Below are 14,287 nucleotides of genomic sequence, written 5' to 3'. Positions count from 1 at the left end.
GTTAGATGTTGAATAATTTGGAATTTTCTCTGTGGAAAAGGTTTTTTTTTTTTTTTTTTTTTTGGATTTCATTTATTCATGAGAGACACACAGAGAGAGGCAGAGACATAGGCAGAGGGAGAAGCAGGCTCCTTGCGGGGAACCTGACGTGGGACTCGATCCCAGGACCCCGGGGTCACGACCTGAGCCAAAGGCAGATGCTCAACCACTGAGCCATCCAGGTGCCCAGATTATTGGTTTTAAATGTACCGTGTTTTCTATTATATGCATATAGAATTATGAATTTCCCTCCAAAGAGTGCTTTAGCTGCATCTTATAAATTGTGATGTGTTGTTTCCCTTTTCATTCAGCTCAAAGTATCTTCTAAATTCCGCAATGATGCTTTGTTTGATCCATGAACTATGCCGTAGTGTGTTTAGATTCCAATACTTGAAGTTTTTCTAAATATCTTACTTCAATATAATTATATTGAATTATTGTGATCTAACACAACTGTTGTGATCTGAAAACATAACTGTATATTATTTGAATCCTTTAAAATAGTTTGAGATTTGTTTCATTGGCACAGTTTATGAATTACCTCGGTGAACATACTAACTATACTTAAATGTACTAGGTGCCTTGAGTCTGTGTGACCAGCAAGCGATTTGAAATATTATCCAGATGGAATTTAGAAGCAAACTTGGGGTGTCCATGGAGCTCGGGGCTGCTGAGGCATAGAGTATGCGGCCAAAGCTGTGTGAGGAGCCTGGAGAGAGTAGCTGGGAACTTCATCCTGTAGGGAGAGTGGTCCACACCCTGTGGCCCCAAGGTAAGTATTTTGGAGATATGTGTGGTTGTCACAACGACTAGAAGTCAGGTAGGGAGGGCCAGGAATGCGAGATATTGTGCTGTGAGCCAGATAATCCCACAGAGTGAGGATTGGCCCCTCTCCCAGTAAGATTTTTCAAAGATCCACCAAACCCAGTCTACACAAAAGTGCTGCTGTCCAATATTACAAGTCACATATTATATTTTAAATGTTCTAATAGCTATGTTTAAAAAAGTAAAAAGAAACAAGTAAAGTTAATGTTGGCACTAATCTTATTGTATATTTTTAAAAATTTTACATTTATCCAAAATATTATTTTAACATATAGTCAATATAAACATTAACATGGAGATATATTACATTATTATTTATTTTTTTTAAAAAAAGATTTTATTTATTTATGTATGAGAGACACAGAGACATAAGCAAAGGGAAAAGCAGGCTCCCTGCAGGGAGCCAGATGTGGGACTCGATCCCACGACCCTAGGATCACACCCTGAGCCAAAGGCAGATGCTCGGGCAGCCTGGGTGGCTCAGCGGGATAGCGCCACTTCGGCGCAGGATGTGATCCTGGAGACCTGGGATCGAGTCCCACATCGGGCTCCCTGCATGGAGCCTGCTTCTCCCTCTGCCTGTATCTCTGCCTCTCTCTCTCTCTCTCTCTCTCTCTCTCATGAATAAATAAATGAAATCTTAAAAAAAAAAAACCCAAAAAACAAAACAAGGGCAGAGCTCAACCACTGAGCCACCCAGGCGTCCCTGAAGAAAGAGAATCTTAAGTAGGCTCCATGCCCAGTGCAGAGTCTGATGTGGGGTTTGATCGCATGATGCTGAGATCATGACCCGAGCTGAAATCAAAAGTTACTTAATTGAACCACCCAGGTACCCCCCTTTTTTTAAAAAAATTATTCCAAGTCTAGTAGTCTACAATATCCAGAGTAATCACATTTCAAATGCCCCATAGTCACACATAGCGAGTGGCTTGTGGTCACTGAGTTGGACAGTACAGATTGAGACCCTAACTTTGTGTACGAACACCAAGCATTGGTGTTTTAGTTTTTATTTTTAAATTTTGTTTTCAGAAAGTATTGGTGTTTTAATGTACTTTTGAATTTTAATGTACTTGAATTTGCTAGGAATGCAATTACTGTGCAAATAGAGGTTTGAGGTTTGACTGTATTTTTCTTTTCTCAGAATTTTTTCAAGAGTTGTTTACCATTTTGGAAAGTGATATCCTCCAACGGCACCATTCTGTGGTTAAGTCCCCAGAACAGCACATTTGTAGCTGTCACGTTCATGGTGATTCTGTGCGTACGGGCACTGAGTACTTCAGTATTGTCTAGGTGTCTTCTTTATCTGCACCTAAGCAGCTACTTGTTGAAATATGTATTATTTTACAATATATCACTTTTATTTCTTCTTTATATTAGATCTGAGCATTATATTGGTTTTTTAAAAAATTATGTGTATAGTAGCATATATGTATATATTTCTTATCAGGTTACCATAGGAGCTATTTAAACATATTTGACTAATATTAAACTACTGCTAATCATGAAAATATTGGCTGTAAATACAAATATAAAAAATACTAGTTATCAAAAGGAATGTTAGGTCCCTGTAGCAGAGAAGGGGCCCCGATGTAGGCTTTAAATCTCTCTCCATCTAGAAGCAGAACAGAAACTAAAACTGGTATGAATTATAGGGATAGATAAAAAAGCACTGATAATTTGCTTTATTCATTTTTTTATATGAAACACGCACCAAAGTTCTCTGATTATAGAAAACTCGATGATGCCTTCAGATTATTTTATAAGGTAAAGCTCTCCCCCAAAATATTATCTCCTGTGATGTAAAATGACCTTTTAAATGCCAGTTTTTCATGTTATATGTTTACTTTAAAATATCAGGACCTCCTTTCATCCTCTCATCTTGGAATCTATTTCCTGGTCTTAATTTAATTACATCCGCCACATCTGATGAGTTTCCTCTGTTGAGAACTTCCCTCTAGAGCTCTTAACATTGGGCAGAGCTGTCAGCGGTTCCTCTGAAGACCCAGCGAGTTCTACGACAAAACCACCCAGTCTTGCGTTAGGCGCTGCATAGGAAAGTACATTTTATGCTTTTACTTTTTTCTCAATGGCAGTAAACATAAAATACACCGCATGTGAGTATGTGTGTAGTAACCAGCAGGACAAAATGATTTATTTTTAGGATTACAACAACAAATTAGAAAATTCTCAGGCCCTGAACCTGATTTCTAGTCTAACTGCAGAGCTGATTTCATGGGCCGTGAAGACAGGCGCCGGCTGCTTGGCCAGGGAGCCCCCAGCACAGGGCGTGCCCACAGCCAGTGAATGCAAAACTGCTGATGAAGTTGCTCTATTCATACCTGCCTCCTCATTGCACATTTTGAGGGAACAATAATGGCCACATTTACCCAGCTCTTTTTATGGGCCGGGCCCTGTGCCAAGTGTTTGAATCCTTCACAGTAGGAGTTACTGTCCATATTTTACAGATGAAAGATTTATCTTTCTATTTGCTTCGGAGGCAGGCCTGGGGATTTACATGCAATTACTAACTAAATATGGGTTGAGCTAATTTAGGTTTTAACCTCATCTGTTTTTCAAAACAATGGCCGATTCAACTGTCCTAACCGCAGGTTGGTGATCTCATCAGCTTTTCTCCAGGCCCTGCTTTGCATTCTCCTTCCTTAGTCAACCAACATTTGTTGCATACCTGCTCCAAGCAAGACCCCCGGAAGCTTACAGAAGCTGTCCATATTCTGCAGTGTGAGGTGGGCCCAGGGGCAGGGTAGGAAAATCTTGTTTCCCTCAGGAAGGGTGAGGTTACAGAGCTCTCGGAAAGCACCGTTCTCAGTGAGTGAAGCTGTGGCCCTCCATCTGCTGCACATGGGAGTCACAGTTTGGGCTTTCTTCTCAGTAACTGGGATAAGTAGTCAAACTGTGGCCTCTGGGGCTCTTAAAAGCCCCATCCGGGTACTTCCAAGATGCAGTCAAGGTGGAAGACCCGGGTACCTGGAGGTAAGGAATTACAGATGTCAGCCAGTTGGACAACTGAGTCAATCATATGCCAGTTGGGCCTGGGAAGAGCTTCCCTTTGGAAAGGGATCTCGTTACCTCCCACCCTGCTGTCAGGGCCCTAATGGGGATAGCAGTGGCTGAGGGTATCGGCTCCAACACTCCTCACTGGGTAACCTTGGGCAAATTACACTGATCTCTCCATGCTTGTTTCCTCATCTGTAAGATGGAGACAGAGTAATCTCTTCACAGGTTTGTGAGAATTAAGAACTAATGTGAGGCACCTAGAATGGTGCCTGGCACGTGGTAAGGCCAAGATAAGTGTCAGCTGTTTTGTTATAGGCAATGAGTAAGACAAGAGAGTCTACCTCTCTTACCTTCAGACGCTTTCAAGCAAAGCAGAAGATACAACCCTCCTTACCTGTCCTCCCTGCTACCCTGAGAGGCTTCATGTGGACATAGGCCCTCCTGCCTGGTGTGGACTGGACCAGTGGTTGCGGATTTAGGTGTAATGGCGGGGGCCTAGCCACTGGACGGCTATCCTGGAGTCCCCACCAAGGGCTCTCAGGGGTGAATAATTTTTTCTTGGGTCTCACTCATTTCTCCAGCTCTTTGCTCTATTTTCTTCTTTTTTAAGATTATTTTTCAGCAAAGAAAGTGCAAGTCAGGGGAGGAGCAGAGGGAGAGGCACAAGCAGATGCCATGCTGACCAATAAGCCCGACACGGGGCTTGATCCCACGACCCTGAGATCATGACCTGAGCCAAAACCATGAGTCAGACACTTTAACAGCACTACCCAGGTGCCTCTAATCCATTTTCTTGTGTTTCAGGTTTATATATATCCCCGGAAGAACTATGTATGTTGACAAGGATTTGATGTCCTCTGTAATGTGAAAATTATCGTAGCATACTCTCTTCACCTTAAAATTTTCTTTGTAAATTCTTTGTATTTTTTCATAATCTGTGTCACATATGTATTTGTATTTGTGTATATACATGTGTACATATATGTACCAATTTACAGGCCCACCAGCAGTACATGAGAACGCGTCATAGATTTTATATTTTTAAATCGTGTTTGTTTTAAAAATTAAAAAAATATATGGAAAAGAGAAACATTCAAATACTACAGAATAAGCAAACTAAAAATAAATACGAATCTGTTCTGTGCCTCTACCCTGATCCCCTGTTCCAAAGGAATCCACTTCCACAAGTTTAGTGTGGATACTCCTACATTCATTTCATATACGATAGTCCTTTTCAAAGTTACACAAATGGGACGATTCTATACCTATGATTGTATACTTTGCTTTTCTTTAAATATATATGATTTTTCCATATATAAATACATACAAATCTACCTTATCCAATTTAGCAACTCTCTAAGTATTATATTAGATCAATGTTGATGTAACAAAATCTATTTGACTATTTCACTTTTCACCAAGTTTGGAAATTTTTCAGTCATTATTCACATAAATACATTTCTGCTTCCACTCAACACTTTTTTCTAGAACTTCCGGGATAAGTGATAGACCGCTTGACATCATCCCACAGGTCATGAGGATCTTTCTTCATTTCCTTTCCCTCTGTTTCTTCCTTTCTCTTTTTTTTTTTTTTCTGAAGATCTAATTGGCCTTATTCAATGATCCACAAATCAGTAGCATCCCTTCTAGGAAATAGGTGCTCAGCATCTGATTCTTTTTTATGTCTTCAGCTTCTTTTCTCATCATGCTCTGGTTTTTCATAAATCCTTCAGCATGTTTTAAATAAATATTTTAAATTCCTTGTTTGCTAATTTGCTTTCTCTGCCAATTCTGGATCTCTGGATTTTGACCGAATTTTCTCCTGTTTATGGATCACATTCTTCACTTCTTGGAGTGTCTACAGTAATTTTGATTGGATACTAGATATTGTGTGTCATACCACTGAGGGTCTGGAGTCTGTGGCTTCCTTTGGAGAGTGCTGAGTTTGTTTTGCCTGATAGTTAAACTGCTTGAAGATTAGCTTGAGCCCATTAAGGCTTGTTTTTAAGCTTTTTTGGGATGGATTTAGAGTAACCTTGCTAATTATGTGTGATCATTCTGGAATCTTCTCTCTGGCTAGTTGGAATCCAAATGCCTCTCAGCACTGTGTCAGTTCTGGAAACATTCTGACTTCTAGATACCTGGTATTTCCTTGCCTTTTGGAGTTTCACTGTACGTGTATATGACTAAATTTTAAGCAACAGGTTCAAGAGGATTCCTTTCGGATTTCTAAAGTTTTTTCTCTATGTATCTTTCTCCTCTCCAGTATTCTGAATCTCGAATTCCTGCCACTTCAGTCTGCCCAAACTCCGATCTCTAACTCCTCAAATCTGCAGGTCCCCCCTCCATGTGCCAAGCCTCGGTATTCCTAGGACTCACTTTGTGTGTTTCTCATTTCTCAGGGATCTCAGTCCTGCCCTGACTATTCTAATGTCTAACCACTGGTGTTTTCTATATTTTGTCCAACTTTTATGAAATGAAGGTAAGTTTGGTACCAGTTGCCCCTTCATGGTGTAGAAGCAGAAGTTCCTAAACACTATTTTAGAAATTCACATCTTTCATTATCTGTAATTATAAACTCCATGAGGACATACATGTTGATCTCTAAACAAAGATCTGGTCTATATTTAGGCTTAGTGTGTAAAACACTTTAATTTTTTTAAAGATTATTTGAGAGAGAGAGAGAGAGAGAGCATGATTGGGGGGAGGGGCAGAGGCACCCCTAAAACACTTTAATTTCTTTATAATAGGTCTATTATACTTTTGAAAAAGGGAGATAATAAATCATGGAAACTATCACAGAAAAATGGAAGCTTAATGGAGAACAAAGAAAGCAAGAGAGAAGATGTGATTTCATTCATAATTTAGGTGAAAATGACAGACATACAGGGGCACCTGGGTGCTCAGTTAAGCCTCTGCCTTCCCCTCAGGTCATGATCCCAGAGTCCTGGGATGGAGCCCTATATTGGGCTCCCTGCTCCGTGGAGAGTCTGCTTCTCCCTCTCCCTCTCCCCCTCCCCCCTGCTCAGTCTCTCTCCCGCTCTCCCTCTCAATAAATAAAATCTTTTAAAAGGAAAATAACAAACATATAATTCATGAATGAGCACTACCTTACTTACATTTTTTAAAATTTAAAATTTGAAAAAAAAAAACCCATACTATATATATATCAAGCAATTGATTTAAGCTAAGAGGTTAAAGAATACATGGCAGGTGTTTAAAGATCATTTATTATTTTGCAATACTGCTTAGCAAAAAGGCACAGCACAGAAAATGTAGTTATGATGGAGCCAAGCCAGGCTTTAGGCTTATTTAGTGTTCCTTGCTTGTTTCAACCTGATTCATCACAACAAGGTCTTTGTTTATCTCCCTGAGTCATAAATATTTTGTACTTAGTTTCTATTGTGAGGAAAGAACAGAAATTTGTAACACAGAGCCTGAACCAGCCAAGGATTATTAGGCCATGTGATTGGCATTACCACTTTTCTTTAAATGAAGATTCTCACATATCTGATTTCGTACATTTCTGAATCAAAGAAAGGGCTAATATAATTTTGTTCCCACATTTCTCTTAATACAGAGAACTGATGAACCTTTAGCTCTCACAGACACCATGCTTTTTATCCCTTCCGCTAGGTATCTTAGAACAACGGCTGACAAATAGTATTGCTTAATAAATATGTTGCATAAATGAGGAAATTCATGAGGTTGACCCTTTGTTTTCATGAGTTTATTGGCTACACGCTTTTTTCCCTTTGATGAATTGTCTTTTCCTTTCTTGACCTGTTTTCTTTTGGGGTGCTCCTATTTTTCTTACTGATCTGTAAGAGTATTCCTATATATTAACGACATTAATCCCTTTCAAGTCATTATGATAAATGTTTTTCCTAATCTGTCTTTTCTTTCTTGACTCACAGAACTCTTTTATGTACTGAAGGTCTTTACCATCAATACTTTTCCTGATGACTTTTGTCTTTGCTGTCATATTGTAAAAGTTTCACCCTATAAGTTATATATTATCTATATCTTCTTCTTTTAAAGGTTTTTATTTAAATTCCAGTTAGTTAACATACAGGGTGATATTAGTTTCATGTGTGGAATTTGGTGATTATTCACTTACAGTATCCTCTTCTGGTATTATTATTTCGTTATTTACTTTCACATTTTTTATACCTTTGGAATTTACTTCCTTTTTTTTTTTTAAAGATTTTATTTATTTATTCATGAAAGACACAGAGAGAGAGAGAGAGAGAGGCAGAGACACAGGCAGAGGGAGAAGCAGGCTCCACTCAGGGAGCCCGACATGGGACTCGATCCCGAGACTCCAGGATCATGCCCTGAGCCGAAGGCAGATGCTTCACCATGCTGAGCCACCCACGGATACCCTGGAATTTACTTCCTTTTGAGGTGATTATTGGCAATATAATTTTTATAGTTTTTAATTATAATTCAGCGTAATTCTTATCAAAACCCTAGGTAACTTTCTTGCAGAAATTGACAAGCTGATCCTCAGATTCATTTGGAAATGCAAAACACCCTAAACAATTTTAAAAATGAAAATAAACGTTACAGAACTAACACCTCACAATTTCAAGACTTACTACAAAGCTATAGTAACCAAGACAGTATGGTACTGACATAAAAAATAGAGATATAGATTAATGGAAAAGAATCCAGGGTCCAGAAACCCATACATTTATGGTCAACTGATTTTTTACCAGGGTGCCAAAGACAATTCTTGAGGAAAAAATTGCATTTTGACAAATGGTGCTGGGACAACTATATATCCAGATGCAGAAGAATGAGGTTAGATCTCTACTTCACATGATATAAAGAATTAACTCAAAATTGTTCAGAGACATAAATCTAACAGCTAAAACTATAAGACTCTTGGGGGAAAAAGCCATTAGAGTAAATCTTCATGGATTTTGGATTAGGCAGTAGGTTCTTAGATATGACACCAGAAGCTCAAGCAAGAAAAGAAAAAAACTGGACTACATCAAATTTTAAAACTTATGCTGCAAATTATGTATTAAGATGGTGAAAAGGCAACCCACAGAATAGGGGAAAATACTTGGAAATCATATATCCAAAAAGAGATTTGCAAACAGAATGTACAAAGAACTCTCATAACTCAATAATGAAAAGGAAAATAATCCAATTAAGTAATGGGCAAAGGATCTGAATAGACATTGCTCCAAAGATGACATACAGATGGCCAATAAGCAGATGAAAAGATGCTCAGTGTCATTAGTCTTCAGAGAGACGAAAACCCAAATCACAATGAGATACAACTTCACACCCACGGGGGCGGCTACAGGAACAGAAGATGGACCACGGTAAGTGGCGCGGAGGACGTGGAGAAACCGGACCCTGCTGGATTCCTGGCGGGAACGTAAGGTGGTGCAGCTGCTCTGGCAAACAGTCTGGCAGTTCCTCAAAAGATTAAACGGCCTCCTATGATCCTGAACTTCAATCCCTAGACGATCCAAGAAGAGTAAAAACACATGTCCACATAAAAGCGTGTGTGTTTATGAGTGTTGGTGGCAGCATTTCTCTCGATTGCCAGAAAGCGGGGTTCCAACGGCTGTCAACTGATGAATAAATGCCATACGGTATGGCTGTGCGATGGAATGCTACTTGGCCATAAAAAGTAACGAGCCCCCGATCCACGCTGTCAAGCGGGTGAACCTCAGACATGGGACGCCAAGGCAGAGAAAGGTCACACACGGCCACATAACCCAGGCTTCTGTGTGGACGAAACGTCCAGGACAGGCAAAGCGTATGGAGACAGAAAGGAAATGACTGGTTTCTCGGGGTGGAAGACAGGAAGTGACTGACTACTGATAGGTTCGCGGTTTCTGTTTGGGGTGAAGAAATGTTCTAAATTTTTTTTTTTTAATGTTCTAAATTTAAATCGTGATGGTTCCGCTACTCTGGGAGTAAGTATACTGTGAGGCCGTACACTGTGAACGGGTCGAGTCCTAGCTCAGTAAGGACATTAACAAAAAGAATACATATTTTTTGGATATGACATAATCTATAGGATTCTCTCCTTTTGCAGATGTTGGAAACTTCCAAAATAAAAAGTTAAAAGGATATACACCCTATGGGATCCATCAAGATGGTTTCTTTCAACACACTAATGTGATACATTATGCTGGTAGATTTCCTAGGGTTGAACTGCCTCTTCGCACCGGAACCCCCCCCCCAACACACACACACACACACACACACACCCCTGCTTTCTGGTCCTGATAGACTGGTTTTTCAATACATGGAAAAATCAACTTGTATTTTATTTAGGATCTTTGGATCTGTATTGATAAGTGCAATAGGTTCATGGGGGTTTTCCTGCTTTGTCAGCGTTCAGTTGTCCCTTGTGAGACCTGATACTTTTCAGTCCGGCACATGACCACACAGAATACTGTTTATTTCTTGCTTCTCTGCAGCTATCTGCGGCCATTATAAGATCTAGGCAGAAGTGTCCTATATGGTTTTAGAAGCCATCCTCAATGGAGCTGGCACCTGGCCTTGCCTTTGCCCACCGTCCTGCTGGCATACAGGCGTAAGGCCTGGAGCTAGCTGTTACTGTCTTCCACCGTGAAGGCGAGGTGGCACGTGTGAACCAGAAGTAGCCTGGATCGTGAGGCCATCGTGGCTCTGTGCTGACGTGCGGGCTCTGGACTCCCTACCCTGGACGTGTACGTGAGTCTTGTTTAAGTCACTCCAACCGTGGGACCGCCTCACTCACCTGATAGGTCAGATTTGATATTAGGGCTACACTCACTTCATACAATAAACTGGGAGGTTTTCAACTTTCTCTACAGCCTGCAGTTGTTTAAATCGCGGAATTATTTGACCCTTGAAGCTGTTATAGAAGCCATCCAACTGGGCAGCCCGGGTGGCTCAGTGGTTTGGTGCCTCCTTCGGCCCAGGACGTGGGATCGAGTCCCACGTCGGGCTCCCTGCATGGAGCCTGCTTCTCCCTCTGCCTGTGTCTCTGCCTCTCTCTCTCTCTCTGTCATGAATAAATAAAATCTTTATTTTTTAAAGATTTTGTTTATGAGATACACACCGAGAGACAGAGAGGTCTCTATGGGGGGGTGTTTCATTTGTTCTATTAAAGACGTGCCAATTGAATCAGCCGTTTCAAAGTACCAACTCATGGACTTATTAATAAATTTCCCAATCGTTTGGCTTTCATATCAGTTAATTCCTGCTTTTGTTGTTATTCTCAGGTTGTTCTTGCTTTTCTAGACTTTTGAGTACTTAACTCATTAGTTTTCATTCTCTCCAGTATAATAATGAAAACAGGCAAGGCTATGAATTATCCTCTGGCTGCAGCACTGGCCAGAGCACAAAGCTCTTTGCCATATGGTATATTTATTTTCAATAAATTTTAAAAGTTCTACAAATGAAGCTTTGGGTTCCTTTTTTTTTTTTTAATTTTTATTTATTCATGATAGTCACAGAGAGAGAGAGAGAGGCAGAGACACAGGCAGAGGGAGAAGCAGGCTCCATGCACCGGGAGCCCGACATGGGATTCAATCCTGGGTCTCCACAGGATCGTGCCCTGGACCAAAGGCAGGCGCTAAACCGCTGCGCCACCCAGGGATCCCTTTTGGGTTCCTTTTTGAAGAACATTACACATTTACAAGTAGTTATACTGAATTGGATTTTCCCTTTGGTATGAACTTCTCATTTGATTTTAATATGATAGGCTATAAGCCTTGGGCAATTTCTACTTTTTAAATTTTATTGAGATTATCTTTCTCTTTTGGAAGAATATATAACTGATTTTTGCAAATTTTCCATGGATTCAAAAAATACATGTGTTTTCTGTAAGATATAAAGAAAGATGGTGGTAAACACTTAAGGAAGTAAATGCTCATCTCTTAAACACATATTTTTGTGTATTGGGTTTTAAATTTTGGTTTTAATACATACTACTTCAAAACCAAAATCTGAAACAGGAAAGCTATGCCATTCTGTCACTTAAGACCCAAAGGTGATGGTTTTGAAGCTCTAGCCTTTGTCCCCTAGATGGGCGACCCCCAAGAAAGGAGGTAACCATATCACACTTCCCAGAGCCCTTGCCGAACAAACCCATCACTGGGGGAAATGACAGTTGATATTGATTATAGGCAAACCAAACGTTTTGGTGTTTTTTACCCCCTGGTCTTGATCAAGCAGGTGCTCCCCTAAATCTGACAAGGGTCTTGCAGACACAGGCACAAATTATACCTTTGTACTTCTCTAACTTCTTAAAACCTAGAGTATGTGTCTTATATGTGACCTGCAAGGTTTCAGAGGGACTGGCTCGGTTTGGATATGAAAAACCTCACAGCACTTAGAATCCTGCCTACCCAGACGGGGGTGCAAGGTGTCCCCATTTTACCAGTGACATTCACAGGAAAGCATAGTAGGGCATCAGGGGTCCTCACCCAGTTTTCATTCTGTTTTGCCTTTACTCCATCACTTGACTGCATTTTGTGTTAAGTGTAGTTGGATCAGCTTGGGTCTCCAAATTGGGTGGCCTTAGGTTTCTTAGTAAAGTCACATTCTCTGAATATCCCAGCCCCTCTGACAGTCTCGAATATAAACAAGCTTTTGGTGGACAGAGTGGAGAAGACACTGACCCAGGAGACTTATTCTCACCTCCACCCCTTAGACCTCCCACCCGCGGGTCCAGTTTTGACTTCCTTGGGGTTACAGAATTGTTTATACACAGAGCAATTTCCCGAGCAGCTGATCTGCTTTGCGACTTCCCACCTCCACTCCTATCCATTAGCTTGGAGAAGCCTTACCGTGGAAACGGATTTCTTCACAGAAAATGGCTCTCCGACCTCTGACACTCAGCGGGAAGGACGAAGTGGCTCTGATGGCAACAGTCCATGAAGAATGCATGGCTGCCCCCGGGAACAAGAGCACCTGCACCTTCGGCAATGGCTCTCCACTCTAATGCTCTCTTAGTGTGGGAAGTTGGGGCTGTTTGGGGGGATGTGGGCCAGGAGATGGGCAGAGCGAGGCAGCTTGGGCAGGTCCCAGCCCCTCTGTGCCTCAGCTTGCTTAGCTGTGAAAGGGGGATAACCGCCCCCCTCGGAAGGCTGTTGTGAGGTCATTACTAAAGGACATCATAGTGGTCGGGAGTGGTCTAGAACTCTCTGATATTTTCACTTCCTATAAAGGAAATCAGGATTAGAATGTGATTTACCTTGGACTTTTGGGCCTTTCATCACTCATCTCATCCCTAAGCTGCATCCAGCTGCAACCGATTTCCTGTCTCCTGATCTCATCTTCCTTTAATTCACTTTGCCAAAACCGAGGCAATCACTGTGAACAAAGGTCAGCAGAGCCCTCGGCTCCTCCAGCAGATACGGCGGCCTGGCCCACGCGTGATGGGGAACAGGAGGAAACAGGAGGAAAAGCATGTCGTTGACACGGTAAGAGAAGCCCAAATGAAGCGAGGCGACGGTGGCCTGGGCTTCGGGGCCAGTGAAACCTGGACCAGGTGAGGCGAGCCCCCCCGGAGGCGGGCAGGTGTGCGGAAACCTGGACAGATGCCTTCCATCGGCGACAGCCGGTTCAGGGGAAGGGGGGGAGTGGCTCCCTCCTCGTGGGACTCCCGGTTATGGGGTGCAGCACCGGAGCAGAGTAAGGAGCCCTTGCTCTCCCTGCCCCGGAGCCGGGCTGGTGTCTCCTAACAGGCGGCCCCTCGGAGCGCCAGGGCTGCGGCCCCCGGGCAGGGCAGCGTGCGGCCCGTCCCTCCCCGAGCACGGCCCACGAGCCCGGCGCAGCTGTCCCCGGCCAACGGGGGACCGAGGGGGAGGCACCGCAGCTGTCTTCTAGGAATTTAGGACGGGTACCTGCCTCTGGGGACACCGGGAACTTGCATCTGCGTAACTGCCTGACTAGGAAGAGTGAAAACCTGCCCATCTTCCGGCCTCTCAGGTAGGGAATTCCGGGTAGGGCTGGGTCCAGCGGGGTCCTGCGGCCGCTGCACAGGTGGCAGCGGTGGCTGCAGGGAGCGCCAGGCCACACTGCCCTGGTGCGGGCCCAGTGGGCCCCAGCCAGGTCCTGGACCTGAGTGTCTCTAGGTCACCTCTCGGCTCAGAGGAGGTCATGGAGGTGGGTGCAGTACTTCCGTCCTTCGGGCATGTGCCAGGCTCTGGAAGCCACTAGGCCATGGCCGGGGCTCCTGCTCTCCTGCTCATGAGCTCTGGGGTGCTGGGCTGCCAAGGTCCCAGCAGTCAGTGCCCTGGAGACGCGTCCCTCCCTGTCTCTCTCCTGCGGTGACACGGGGTGGGGAGGTGAGCCTTCTGCCAACACATTTGGGGGCGGGTGTCCCCCTTCTCTGCCCTCCCCGACGGCGTCGAGCTCCGGCATGGGCTGGGCCGGGTCGCAA

The sequence above is a fragment of the Vulpes vulpes genome, chromosome 15 (genome assembly GCF_048418805.1).
Source record: "Vulpes vulpes isolate BD-2025 chromosome 15, VulVul3, whole genome shotgun sequence".
In the NCBI taxonomy this organism is placed as follows: domain Eukaryota; kingdom Metazoa; phylum Chordata; class Mammalia; order Carnivora; family Canidae; genus Vulpes; species Vulpes vulpes.
Note: the sequence above shows the minus strand (reverse complement) of the source record.